Source organism: Macaca nemestrina, chromosome 6 (assembly GCF_043159975.1).
Source record: "Macaca nemestrina isolate mMacNem1 chromosome 6, mMacNem.hap1, whole genome shotgun sequence".
Lineage (NCBI taxonomy): Eukaryota > Metazoa > Chordata > Mammalia > Primates > Cercopithecidae > Macaca > Macaca nemestrina.
Window position 1 is genome coordinate 25,843,429 of NC_092130.1, and position 14,187 is coordinate 25,857,615.

At 45.9% G+C, this 14,187-nt stretch overlaps 1 pseudogene; it reads left to right on the forward strand.

Annotated features, from left to right (window-relative positions):
* The window catches only part of LOC105482623 (corepressor interacting with RBPJ 1 pseudogene), a 29,636-nt pseudogene extending 15,724 nt beyond the window's left edge, over positions 1-13,912 (forward strand).
* The last annotated feature ends 275 nt before the right edge of the window (positions 13,913-14,187 follow it).

Here is a 14,187-nt window from a genome sequence, read left to right on the forward strand (position 1 = left end):
TATTTTTATAAGATTTTTGAATAGTAAACACACATGGCTTTTGTCATCATAAACAAGTTGTTGCTAAATAAACAAAGAATAAATTAAAATGAATAAGATGCTACCAGCGATTGCTAACATATTCCCTGCTCTTATCCTGTGTCAGGTCCCGGGCACCTCTGCTACAGGTGCTATCTCATTTAATCTTCACAACACCCTCTGCCATGGCTACTATTTTTTCATTCTTGTTTTATAATGAGGAAACTGACATTTAGGAAGTGAAATAACTTGCCTAGAGCTACACAGTTAGGAAGTTGTATTAGTCTGCTAGGGCTGCCTTATTAAAATATCACAGACTGGGTGGCTTAAACAACAGAAATTAATTTTCTCAACAGTTCTGGAAACTGGAAGTCCAAGATCAAGGTGTTAGCAATGCTGGTTTCTCCTGAGGCCTTTCTTTTTGGTTGGTAAAAAGAAATAATAATGACTATCTTCTTGCTGAGCCCTCACATAGCATTTTCTCCATACACACACATCCCTGGTGGCTTAGTGTGTCCAAATTTCCTTTTCTTAAAAAGACATCAGTCATATTGGATTAGCATCCGCCCTAATGGCCTTATTTTAACTTAATTACCTCTTTAAGGGTAATTTTAAAATTACCTCTACCTCCAAATACAGTCACATTCTGAGATATTGGGAATTAGTGCTTCAATGCATGACTTTTGGGGAGTGGGCGGGGACACAATTCAGCCCATACCAGAAGTGGAGTTGCTAAACCATAGGGAAATCTTGTTGAAGACTTTTATTCCGTTCAACCTGTGAAGTAGCATCTCATTCTCTCACGGGGCACTTAGGGGCTCACCTCTGGAAGACCAGGAACTGAAGTTGGGTTCTCTGGTCTCCTCCCCAGTGCATGGTGGCAACAGCATGGCCACCCAGGGCACCCCTCAGCCAGCGTGCCCACCTCCACTCTCCACACTGGCAGAGGACTTGCTGCCTATGGTTGGAGGATGTGGATGAGGGAGCAGCTGGGAGGATGAACAGGGAATAATGACAATAGCTATTGTTTACTGACTCCTCCCCAAGTGTGCCAGCCATTCTGCCAGTGTCACGTCCAATCTTCAGAGCAGTCCTATGAGGTAGGTATTACCGTTGCATCATCTGAGATTTTCTAATTGAAAATGACAGAAAAACCAACCAGGACTAATTTAAGCAAAACAAGGAATATATCAGTTATTGGTGCATAATCAACCACCCCAAAATGCAATGTTTAAAACAGTAAGTATTTATTCTCCAAAAATTAGCTGGGGGCGGTGGCATGAGCCTGTAGTCCCAGCTACTCAGGAGGCTGAGGCAGGTAACTCGCTTGAACCAGGAGGCAGAGTTGCAGTGAGCCGAGACTGTGCCACTTCACTCCAGCCTGGGTGACAGAGTGAGACTCCATCTCAAAACAAAAAACAAAAACAGTTAAGTATTTATTCTTGGTCATGAATCTACAGCGAGCTGGGTGGTTCTTGTGGTCTCCCTGGGCTCAGCCTCTGTGGTCACCTCTGCTATTCTTGGCTGAGCTCTTCTGTGCATTTCCAGCTAGCCAACTGTAGGTTGGTCCAGGATGGCCTTGGCTGGGACAACTGGGTCTCCACACCTCTGACAGGCTAGCTCAGGCTTGTTCACAGGTCCGAGACAACCAACGTAAGCGTGCAAAGCTCTTTGAAGGGCGTGCTCAGAAATGGCCCTCCATCACTTCTGCCACCTTCTATCGGCCAAAGCAAACCACGACAGCAACCCAAATTCAGGGAGGAAGGAAATAAATCCCACCTTTTGATAAGAATTGCCGTAAAGCCGTATTGCAAGAAGGTGGGAGAACACAGGGAGGAGTGGAGAAATGAGGCCATTTTTGTGATTCATCTTCCACAGGGAATTTATTAGTCTGTGTATCTCTCTGGAAAGTCAAAAGAATCTGGCTTCTGGTACAGCTTAATGCGGACACTCAAATAATAATGCCATCTCCTGGCATGGCTCTGCTCCATGGGTTGTTCTGTTCTCAAAAGTGCTGCCCATTCCTGAACCAATCACTGTGGGAGGGAGTGGGTAGTTTGAGGGAAGTGCTCAGTATCTTAGGCCCTGAGCCAGGGATGAGCTTACCCGCAAATCATATAGGCTGAGAGCGGCAGAGGAAGGGACCTCGACAGGAATCTAGGGATACCAGGTGGAAGGTGGAAGGCTGCTGGGCAGCACAAAGCATGGATGTCTGCCACAATTGTTACTTCTACTTTACAGAGAAGAAAACCATGGCTGGGAGAGTTAGGTGCCTTGAGCCAGGTGATTCAGTGTTGGAACAGGGCATTAATCCATGTCTGTGTCACCCTCCTTGGAGCCTGCACACTTTCCACAACTCCTGGCTGCCTCTCGATCGAGAGAGAGAAGAACATTCTTTACCCAGGCTGCTTGCTAACTCCCCTCGCCAACTATAGGTCATCTTCCTGCTCTGACCTCAGAGGGCAGCAGCCAAGATGAGGAAGGGGCTCGAAGCCACGTCACTTGGGGAACTGCTGAGGCACTGGGGCTGGATGGTTTGGAGAAGACTCAGGGGGCTGAGAGCTGCCCCAGCATCTGAGCAGCTTCCTAGGAGCCCACACAGCTGCCAAGGGCAGAACTGGGAGCAAGAAAAACAAATGGACCGTAAGGACCCTCTCAGGGTGGAGGGGGTAGGAGGAGGAGGGTAACTGGGAGAAAGAAGAGGAAGGAGGGAATGAGGAGGAGAGGGACAAGCAGGGGCCCACTGGGTACCCTTGAACTTGCCCAGATGATTTCCAGGGGATCTTGTGCACCAGATCCATAAGGTCAATTGTGTGACCCAGGATTCTCAGACAGTGACTTGGCTAAGTCACAAAACCCAGAAAGGAATCGCCTCCTCCTCATCCTCCCTCCCCATTCCAGGAGGCATCTCCTAAGTTCCAACCCGAATCGCCTCCTTTGGAGCCCCAGCGACAAGAAAGCAGAGTGGCAAGACCACAGCCTTTGCCTTGGTCAGAGCAGGGTTTGAGTGTCCTTCTCTGACACTCCTCAGCTATGTAATAGGGAACAGGTTGCTTTACTTCCCTGAGTCTCTGATTCCTCATCTGAAAATGGGAATAACCCCAACCTCCCAGGGCTGTTGTAGGAATGCAGCGAGCTAACATGTGCCAAGTGCCTGCACGGAGTGCCCAGCCCAGCACATCCTGTGTATGGTGCATATGCAACCCCTCAGGTTCCTCTCCACCTCAGGCCCTGCACAGCGCCCCCCGCCGACTCAGAAATAGGTTCCAGGTGCCACAGACAGGAAACACGGGGCCCTGAGGGGCTCCCTCCCCAGGCCCCTCTCAGCCTGCCCCTCTCTGTTCCTCCCCTCGCCTCCTGGTGCCCACCGACACACAGATCTCTTTCACCTCCAACTGCAGGAACCCGGCAGCTGATTTAGGAGTGCGCTCAGGGCCCAGAATGTAAACCGTTTCTCACCAGGAATGTGTAAACAACCCATAAAGCAAAGGATTTGGGGCCTGGTCACGTGGCCCAGCTGCCCATAAAACCAAAGCATTGATCTTCGCTCTCCAGCAAGCCTCTAAGCCACGGGAATGATGGAGGGGGTGCGTCTTGGAAACCTGTAATCTTCCACCATACATCTCAGGTGGCATGTTTGAAGTCCTAGGATGAGTTATTTATATTATTTTTGCAACGTGTACTGAAGGGGCATTAGCCAAAACTGCTGGCAATGAGGCTTACAGGGGCCTGGTCACTTAAAAAAATAGGGGGGACTAAGGGGTCCCCCTAGCAAGTAACTCATGAGCTGGAGTTTCTTTGGGTAGCCAGATAATCAAAGCCAGATTATCTTGCCCAGACTTCCCCAAATCCGGATCACCTTCCCAACTTCTGCGTATTGGTGTACCGCTTGATCTATTATTCACTTCTTGCTTTTTATTTTAAATCTCTGCTTTTAACTTGGCTTCATTCCAAACAATATCCACAAAATCACGTTTACTATCTTAATTTTATTTTTTCTCTTATACGTGAAAATCCATTCATAATTTTAAGTAACAAATGTTCACCTTGTACCACGAAAAATCATCTATCTTACCACCAGTGAGCCATACTTTAGGAAACGCTGACCTAGTCAATCACACTCATTGTACAAATTGGGAAACTGAGGCTCATAGAAGAAGGATCTTATCCAATGTCACTCAGCTATTGAGGGGCAGACTGGGAGCAGAAGGGATTCAGAACAACTACCTATTTATTAAGCATTTACTTGTGTATACTTCCTGATACACATAACAATGAGCTAGTGTCTGTCACTGTCCCAGTTTTGCAGATGAGAGAAGTGAAGCCCAGAGAGGTGAAGTGGTTTGTCCAAGGTCACACAGCTAGTCAGTGACTGAACCAGCATTTTTTTTTTAAATAGGAAGAAGTGAAAGTTGGTTTTATGATTCATATATTACCAAGCAGGCATCTGATGACCTGTGGAATTAGAAGTACAGCAGACATTTGCGATGGGTAGGTACACAGGTCAGCAGATCTAAATGACAGTGATCTTCCCTTAGATTCTTTTCTACTGAGGTGAACTGCTCAAAAGACAAGGATGCCTTTAGTCCAGGCTAACCGCTGTATCCTCTATTCAATTCACACAGGAAGAAAGACCCTCCTTCCTTCCACCACTGGGACTCAACAGTGTACATTTCCAATCTTAACAGAGCAAGGCCAGGCTTCTGCACTGATGACTGAGGTACAGGGACAGGAGTGGTCCACGGTTCCCAAAACACTGATGTTCTGTATTTTTCCAGACTTCCATACGATTGTCTGCCCCAGACTGTAGGAAATGCTGGTTAGTTTGCTGAACAGACACTCTGTTCAGCAAGTGAAGAAGCATTTTAACTTAGGTGTGCCTGACTTCAAAATCTGGTCCTTTCTGATTTATTTATTTATTTATCTTTCAATAATTTTTGTTTTATACTTTATTTTTATTTATTTATTTTTAATGGAGACAGAGTCTTGCTCTATTGTGCAGGCTGGATTGCAGTGGCACGATCTCAGCTCATTGCAACTTCCACCTCCTGGGCTCAAGCAATTCTCCTGCCTCAGCCTCCTGAGTCGCTGGGATTACAGGCACAGGCCATCATGGCTGGCTAATTTTTGCGTTTTTAGTAGAGACAGTGTTTCGCCATGTTGACCAGGCTGGTCTGGAACTCCTGACCTCAAGTGATCCTCCTGCCTCAGTCTCCCAAAGTGCTAGGATTACCGGTGTGAGCCACTGCACCAGGCCTGATTGATTGATTGATTGATTGATCTTTGAAATTTAGTCTCACCCTGTTGCTCAGGCTGGGGTGCTATGGCGTGATCTCGGCTCATAGCAACCTCTGCCTCCTGGGTCCAAGCAATTCGCCTGTCTCAGCCTCCCAAGCAGCTGAGACTACGGCGCACACCACCACACCTGGCTAATTTTTGTATTTTTAGTAAAGACACAGGGTTTCACCAGATTGGTCAGGCTGGTCTCGAACTCCTGACCTCAGGTGATTCACTCACCTCAGCCACCCAAAGTGCTGGGATTACAGGCGTGAGCCACTGTACCCAGCTGGCTTATTTATTTTTTAAAATAGAGACAGGGTCTTGCTCTGCTGCCTAGGCTGGAATGCAGTGGCACGATCATAGCTCACTGCAGCTTCAAACCACTGGGCTCAAAGGATCTTCCTGTGTTGACCTCCCAAAGTGCTGGAGCTACAGGTGTAAGCCACTGAGCTGGCCCCAAAGTCTCGCTCTTAATCACCCAAGGGAAAGAGAGAGGACAGAGGAAGGAAGGAATGGGATGTATATTTATTTATTTATTTATTTTGAGGAATAGGTAGAGGATGGAATTCAGTTGGAAAGAATGGGATTTTTTTTTTAAGTGCTAGCAACTTTTACTTCCATTGCTGTATCCTTCTCTGCTTACCCACCGAGTGTCCTTGTCCCATAAAATTCCCACCATAGCCTAGAGCTGCCACAAAGAACAGTGTGTCTCACCCCCAAAGCCCTGGGCACACAAATGGACAATTCCAGGATCCTAGTGTGATGTGACAAAAGGAAGCCCTCCACCACTCACACCCTTAGTGGAACCTGCAGAGCTGTGGTTATGGACGCTGGGCTTATACTTGGGAAAGTTGGATTTGGGATCAGCCAACCTAAAATCAAATCCCAGCTCCTCTGCTCCCTAATTAAGTAAATTGGGCAAGCCACTCAACCTTGCTCATCCTCAATACTGTTGTACCTACCTCATAGGATTCTAGTGAGGGTTAAATCACTACTGCATGTAAAGTGCTTAGCACAGTGCCTGGAACACGTGCTTAATATTCTCTATAAAGAGAAAAGAGAGAGGGACAGTGAGAAACAATGCCCGTTTCCCCCAGGACCTGACAGCAGATCTACAGCCACCACATGGGCAGCAGCTCAGGGCTATGGATCAAGGACATTAAGGGATGGAGGGAAAAGCATGGGTAGAAGAGCTAGTCCTAAATCCAGCTTGGAGCAGGAGGTCAGGGCCCCAGATGATGCTGGGTGCCCCTGCTCTTCTCCAACTTGATTACAATTCTCCAGCACAAAGTACTGAGAATGCAACATCTTGAAATAAAGAGAAAATGTCTGCAACGATCTGGGTTATTACCTCATTCCTGGAAGAACAGGATGTTCTGTAATGCTTGACTAAATGATCCTAGTTGCTTCCAGGGTAGAAACCCAGAGTGGAACCTGGGTTTCAAGGTCCCTGAGCTCAGGTGTGACGTGGGGCTTGAGCAGATAGGGGTCCATCGACCCTGGGCAGTTTACCTGAGCCCTGGGGTACCTGCTCCCTGTGTATCATAGGCTTTTGTTTATCCTTGTTGCCTCCCTGTGAGTAATAAAGCTTTTCTTTCTTTCTTTCTTTTTTTTTTTGAGACAGAGTCTTGCTCTGTTGCCCAGCCTGGAGTGCAGTGGCCGGATCTCGGCTCACTGCAAGCTCCGCCTCCCGGGTTCACGCCATTCTCCGGCCTCAGCCTCCCGAGTAGCTGAGACTACAGGTGCCCGCCACCGCGCCCAGCTAATTTTTTGTATTTTTAGTAGAGACGGGGTTTCACCGTGTTAGCCAGGATGGTCTCGATCTCCTGACCTCGTGATCCACCCGCCTTGGCCTCCCAAAGTGCTGGGACTACAGGCGTGAGCCACCGCGCCTGGCCAATAAAGTTGTTTTGCCTGACTTGTGGTTGTGTTCTGTCTGACCAGACGAGAACCAGGAACTTTTACACTTGGCCATAGAGGAGCCCACTTTATTGTGACAGTCACATGGCTTTGCTGAAACTCTTCTCTCAACTACCAAAGGGGGATCACCTGGGCCCAAATTTATTGATTTACCTACTTATTTTTTAGCTTTATTGAGGTATCATTGATAAAAATTATATATAGTTAAAAGTGAAAAACGATGTTTTGATATACATGTAGATAGTGAAATGATCACCATGATCAAGCTAAGTAACATATCCATCGCCTCACATAATTACTTTTCGTGTGTGTGGTAAGAATACTTAAAACCTACCTTCTAAGAAAATTTCAAGTATCCAATACAGTACTGTTAACTCTAGTCACTGCTGTACATTGGAGCTCCAGAACCTATGCATCTTGTGTAACTGGAACTTCACACCCTTTGAACAACCTCTCCTTATTTCTCCCAGCCCCTAACTCCTGGAAAGCACCATTCTACTCTGTGCTTCTGCTAATTCAACTATTTTAGATTCCACTCATACGTGAGGTCCTGCAAGCCATATATCTCATAAGGGGCTAATATCCCAAACACATAAGGATCTCAAACTGCACAATAGCACAAAACAATAAGAACAACAACAGATAATCTGATTTAAATGTCGGGCAAAGGGCCTGAATAGACATTTTTCAAAAGAAGAACATGCGAAGGGCCAAAAGCTCTATGAAAAGATGTTCAGCATCACTCATCATCAGGGAAATGCAAACCAAAACCACAGTGAGGTATCATCTCCTACCTGTTAGAAAGGCCATCATTGAAAAGACAAAAGATAACAAGTGTTGGCAAAGATGTGGAGTAAAGGGAACCCTTACACTCTCTTGGTGGGAATGCAAATGGATACAGCTGTTATGGCAAACAGTATGGAGGCTTCTCAAAAAAATTAAGAATAGAACTACCATATGATCTGGCAATCCCGCTTCTGGGTATAAATGCAAAGGACTTGAAATCAGTATCACAAAGAGATGTCTGCACTCCCATGTTTACTGCAGCATTATTCACAATAGCCAAGATATGAAAACAACCTAAATGTTGTTTCCAACAACATTCATTTGTATTCAACAAACGGATGAATAAATGTAATGTGGAGAGTGTGTGTGTGCGTGTGTGCATAAAAACAGGAGATCCTACCACTTGGACAACACAGATAAACCAGAAAGACATTACGCTAAGTGAAATAAACCGGGACCCCAAATTAATTAATTAATTAATCCAAATTAATTAATTAATTTATTTATTTGAGATGGAGTCTCACGCTTGCCCAGGCTGGAGTACAGTGGCACAATCTCATCTCACTGCAACCTCCACCTCCTGGGTTCAAGCGATTTCCAAGGCCTCCCAAAATGTTAGGATTACAGGCGGGAGCCACCGTGCCCGGCCCCACATTTAAATGAATATTTTTGTGTTCATGGATTCGAGTCCTGGGCTTGTCAGGGCTCATGGTGCTGTCCAAGCTCACAGGGACCAAACTCTGATTTCACGAACTTGAGAACTCTGTGCATTCGCGCACACACACACACACACACACACACACACACACACAGTTTCACATATAAGTGAGAGGCAGCTTTCTTGTGTTTAGGGTTTTGATCTTAACTCTGCCATTATGACTGCAATTACTGACCTTGGCAAATCTCAGTTTTTCTAATTGCAAAATGGACATAGTCAAATATTCTTAAAGAACTGTTTTGAAGACTATGTGAATAAAACCTATAAAGCACTTTCTACAGTGCCTGACACATGGTAAAGGTTCAACACATAAACCTAACACACAATTCCTTGTTTCTGAGAAACAACTTCATGGCTCGATTCAGGAAACTGATACTGGGAAATGCTTGCTGGGTTCTTGAACAGTGGAAAATAAAAATGTGAAACTTACCAAGTCCATTACTGAAATCCACTGAATTGCTAAATAAATATCAGCTGCGATATTAGATTGGTTGTACTTCCTCATTCAACACACGTTTCTTTGAGTGCCGACCAAGTAAAAGCACGATGCTGGCTCTCGGGCACTGAGACTAAAGACCCTGGTGTGCTCAAGCTGCAACTTGCAAAAACTCCTAGTCTAGAGGGGAAGGTCACAAACAACCAAGTGTACAGCAAGAAGCATACAGGGCCCTGTTACTAGCTCTGTAAGTGTTATGAAGGTGCTCAAGAAAACATCAATAATTCCGCCCAGAGGGATCCAGTAAGCAGGAAGGCAGCCTTTGAGTTGATCCTTTAAAAATGGGAAGAATTTCCTTTTTAAAAAGACAAACTGTCCAGTCTGCACATCCAAATTCCACCCATTGGCCTGGTAAGGTGGCTCATGCCTGAAATCTCGGCAATTTGGGAGGCCGAGGCGGTTGGATCACCTGAGGTCAGGAGTTTAAGACCAGCCTGGCCAACATGGGGAAACCCCGTCTCTACTAAAAAATACAAAAATTAGCCGGGCATGGTGGTGAGTGCCTGTAGTCCCAGGTACTCAGGAGGCTGAGGCAGGGAGAAGCGCTTGAACCTAGGAGGCAGAGGTTGCAGTAGGCCGAGATCGAGCCATTGCACTCCAGCCTGGGTGACAGAGCGAGGCTCCGTCTCAAAAAAAATACAAATAAAAAATAAAAAAATAGAAAATTCTACCCATCCTTCAAAAGTCACTTCCTCCCAAAAGCCCTTCCAGGAGCACTCCTAAGTGGAAGTGTCCCTTCTCTGCTCTTTTCACATCATTTTGAAGCCCTTTATCTGCCCAGCTTGTAGGGCTCTTATCACCTACTTGTATTTCTGTGTCTCTTTTTCCTACCTGTCATTTTAATGACAACTCCCTGAGGGCCTTTCTTGCACACAGTGAGCACTAAATAGCTGAGCCAAACTGAATGGAAAGCTGTGTTCTGATGGCCAAAGGCCGGGCCTTGGGTACCTGGCATGAAGTTCCTGCCTGCACACGCTCTAGTCACAGGCTCCTCTAACAGCGGTCCAGTTCTGCAATAACAAAGGATACATGTCTACATGTGAGCTATGGCACCCAACTAACCCTGAACCTTCTCTGCAACCTCACCCTGCCCTGATTGTCTCAGCATGTGGGTCTCCAGCCTCCCCTGGCTGAACCCACCGAACACGTGGTCTGTAGGGTTACCACGAGACCACACCAGGCAGGCTCTGCCCTTCAGGTTACTTGGGAGTTAAAGTGGGTGATGGGCACATTCTTTGGTAAGCATTTTATATTCTTCACTTCATCCTCACAGCACCTCGAAATAGGTGGTATCATCTAACTCGTTTACAGATGAAGGAACCGAAGAATTCCCAGGTTACTAATGGGATTAGCATCATCTTTGATGCTTCCCTTCCTCCCACCACCCACAAAACGACCCATTCCCTGTCCTGACCATTTTATCTGTGGAGTGTTTCTCAAATCCATAATTTTCTCTCCATGCTACTACCACCAGCCCAATCCAAGACACCATTCCCTCTTGCCTGTGTAAACACCATAGCTTCCCAACTGGTCTCCCTGTCACCACTCTGACCTCAGTACTGTAGCCAATGACTTTTTGGCTTAAAATATTTTCAGCTGGGGACAGTGGCTTGCGCCTGTAGTACCAGCTATTCCAGAGGCTGAGGGGAAGGTGGCTTGAGCACAGAAGTTCGAGGCTGTAGTGAGCTATGGTCACTGTACTCCAGCCTGGGCAACAGAGTGAGACCCTGTCCCTAAAAAATAAAAATTAGGCTGGGCACGATGGCTCACGCCTGTAATCCCAGCACTTTGGGAGGCTGAGGCAGGTGGATCACCTGAGGTTGGTAGTTTGAGACTAGCCTGGCCAACATGGTGAAACCCCATCTCTACTAACAATACAAAATTAGCTGGGTGTGGTAGCGGGCACCTGTAATCCAAGCTACTTGGGAGGGTGAGGCAGGAGAATAGCTTGAACCTGGGAGGCGGAGGTTGCAGTGAGCCAAGATTGTGTCACAGCACTCTAGCCTGGGCAACAGAGCGAGACTTTACTCAAAAATTAAATTAAATTAAATTAAATTAAATTAAAATAAATAAATTAAAATAAAATAAAAAATTTAAAAAGTTTCAGTGTAATTTCTTTATGCATGTACCTACAATACGTGCATGCATATCCATAAATACAATTTTACACAAATGCCTAAAATGATCAGAAATACCCTTTATTTAGTCAGTACAGTTTTCTTTCTTTTCTTTTTGGTTTGGCTCCTCCTTTTCCACCCCCTTGCCTCACACAGCACCCCACACTAATGCCAACAACCTGCTGTGTGTCATTCCATGTTTTTATCTGTATTTGCTCAATCCTGAGCACATATGTGTATGCACGTTTACAAATACAGAATTTACTCGTTACTGCTTCTTTTTTTTTAAATGGGACCATCCTATAAAAACATTTAAAACAATATTATAGTTTTCTGCATCTTACCTTCTTCACCCAACAACACTTCGTGGACATCTTTCCGAGTCATCGAGTATAGCTCTAATTCTTTCTTTTTAATGGCTGCATAATATTTCACTGTGTGGATGTATCAGTGTATTCAGTCACCATCTTGTTTTTATTTTTGTTGTTCTGAGACAGGGTCTCACTCTATCACTCAGGCTGGAGTACAGTGGTGCAATCACCCCCTCATTGCAGCCTTGAACTTCTGGGCTCAAGGGATCCTCCCACCTCCACCTTCTGAGTAGCTGGGACTATAAGCCGAGTGCCATTAGATCCGGCTAATTTTTTTTTTAAGAGATGGAGTTTCACTATGTTGCCCAGGCTGGTCTTGAATTCCTGGACTCAAGCTATCTCCCCATCCTAGCCTCCCAAAGTGCTGGGATTACAAACATGAGCCACCATGCCCAGCCTGGTCATCACTTTGTTGATGGTCATTGTCTGCTTTCATTTTTTTTTTGCCACTGGGAGCAACGTGGCACTATTAGGTAAAGTTCTTAGAGGCAGCAGAAGCTGATGCTGTTTAATTGGCCTGGAGGCTCAGTTGCTAGGACCAAAGCCCTAAACCATGCCACAGAACAGCCTGATAAGCTCACTGACTTTGGTCTCACCAAGCTCTCTCCTGCTCCACCCATGCCACCTCTGCACCTGGAATTCCACTGTGCAGTCCCTGGGAAACTGCCTCTGGTGCTGCAGCCACCAGAACTGGACTCTTGTCTGGTCACACGTTAACACAAAATGGGAGAAGTCTCACAGGACGCATCTAATTGGCAGAACCTGCTGGAATGGTCACATCCTAGCTGCAAAGGAGGCTGGAAGGTCAATGGAAATTCTTGAACTGAGGAGATGATTTCCCCAAATATAAAACAAGGCTATTCAAAAGATGATGGACAACTATGAATATGGCAATATCTACAGCAGTTTTCCCGTATGTAAGTCTTTCTTTATTGGGGCATTTTTTATATGTATTTATTTATTTTTAATTTTTTGAGATGGAGTCTCACTCTGTCACCCAGGCTGGAATGCAGTGGCATGATCTTGGCTCACTGCAACCTCTGCCTCCTGTGTTCAAGTGATTCTCCTGCCTCAACCTCCTGAGTAGCTGGGATTACAGGCCCGCACCACCACACCTGGCTAATTTTTGTGTTTTTAGTAGACATGTGATTTCACCATGTTGGTCTGGCTGGTCTCGAACTCCTGACCTCAGGTGATCTGTCTGCCTCAGCTTCCCAAAGTGCTGGGATTACAGGCATGAGCCACCACGCTCGGCCAAGGGGCCTTTATTTTTATAGTGTAGGTTTGCAGGAGTTGAATGGTTGCTTTCCAAAATGTCTGTAACATTGCATGTTTCCACCAGCAATATGTGGGAGTACTACTTTCTTTATCTCTCCACCAGCCATAGGTATGAGAGCTCTGCTAGATATAAAACTTGATCACAGCCGGGTGCGGTGGCTCACACCTGTAATCCCAGCACTTTGGGAGGCCAAGGTGGGTGGATTACCTGAGGTCAGGAGTTCAAGACCAGCCTAGCCAATATGGTGAAACCCCGTCTCTACTAAAAAAATATATATAAAAATTAGCTGGGCATGGTGGCACATGCCTGTAAACCCAGCTACTTGGGAGGCTGAGGCAGGAAAATTGCTTGAGCCCGGGAGAGGGAGGTTGCAGTGAGCTGAGATCGTGCCACTGCACTCCAGCCTGGCTGACAGAGCAAGACTCTGTCGCAAACAAACAAAAACAAAAACAAAACGTGACTTTGCTGACTGTTAATATAACAGTATATAAGTGACTGTTAATATAAATTTGAGTATATTTTTCATGTTTGTTGGTCATTCCGCTGACTGTCTAGTTATCACCTTTGCCCATTTTTCTGTTGTGATGGCTTCTCCTTTCAGGCTGCATGCTCGATATCTTTCATCTGTCCTTCCAGATCAGGCTCTGCTTTCTCCATCTGCTCGGTGCCTCTTATCCCATATGGACTGTATAGCCAGCTTCTGGTTGGGTTTGACCAGTGTGAGGCACACCTGAAGATCACTGGGCAAGAGCAACGAGAGATTGGGGTATTTACTCCCAAGTCCTTTTCCTGCCCTTGCTGGGCATCATGAGTTGGCTTCATTCCTCTGCAGCTCCTGTCCTCTGGCCCTCCACCCTTTTCCAGGCTCTGAAAAACTCCTTGCTATCCCAACTCCTTTCGGCCTTGGTGGAAATGATTCCCTTCTGATACCAGCTCTGGGGTTGTGCAGGTCCCTGGATGCATTTGCTAAGCCCTGCACACCCCTCTGAAAATAGTCCCTCTTTGTTGTCCCTTCATTATATTACCTTAAACTACCCAAGTTGAGTGTGCCACCTACCTCCTGACAGGACTGTCACTGACATAAAATAGGAACCTTTTCTCTGACTTTAGTAGACAGTGCTATTTTTCAAACTCTAGTGTTTGCCCACTGAGTTTGCTTTTAGTATCTTTTGCCATACTAGAGATTTATTTATAAATATATA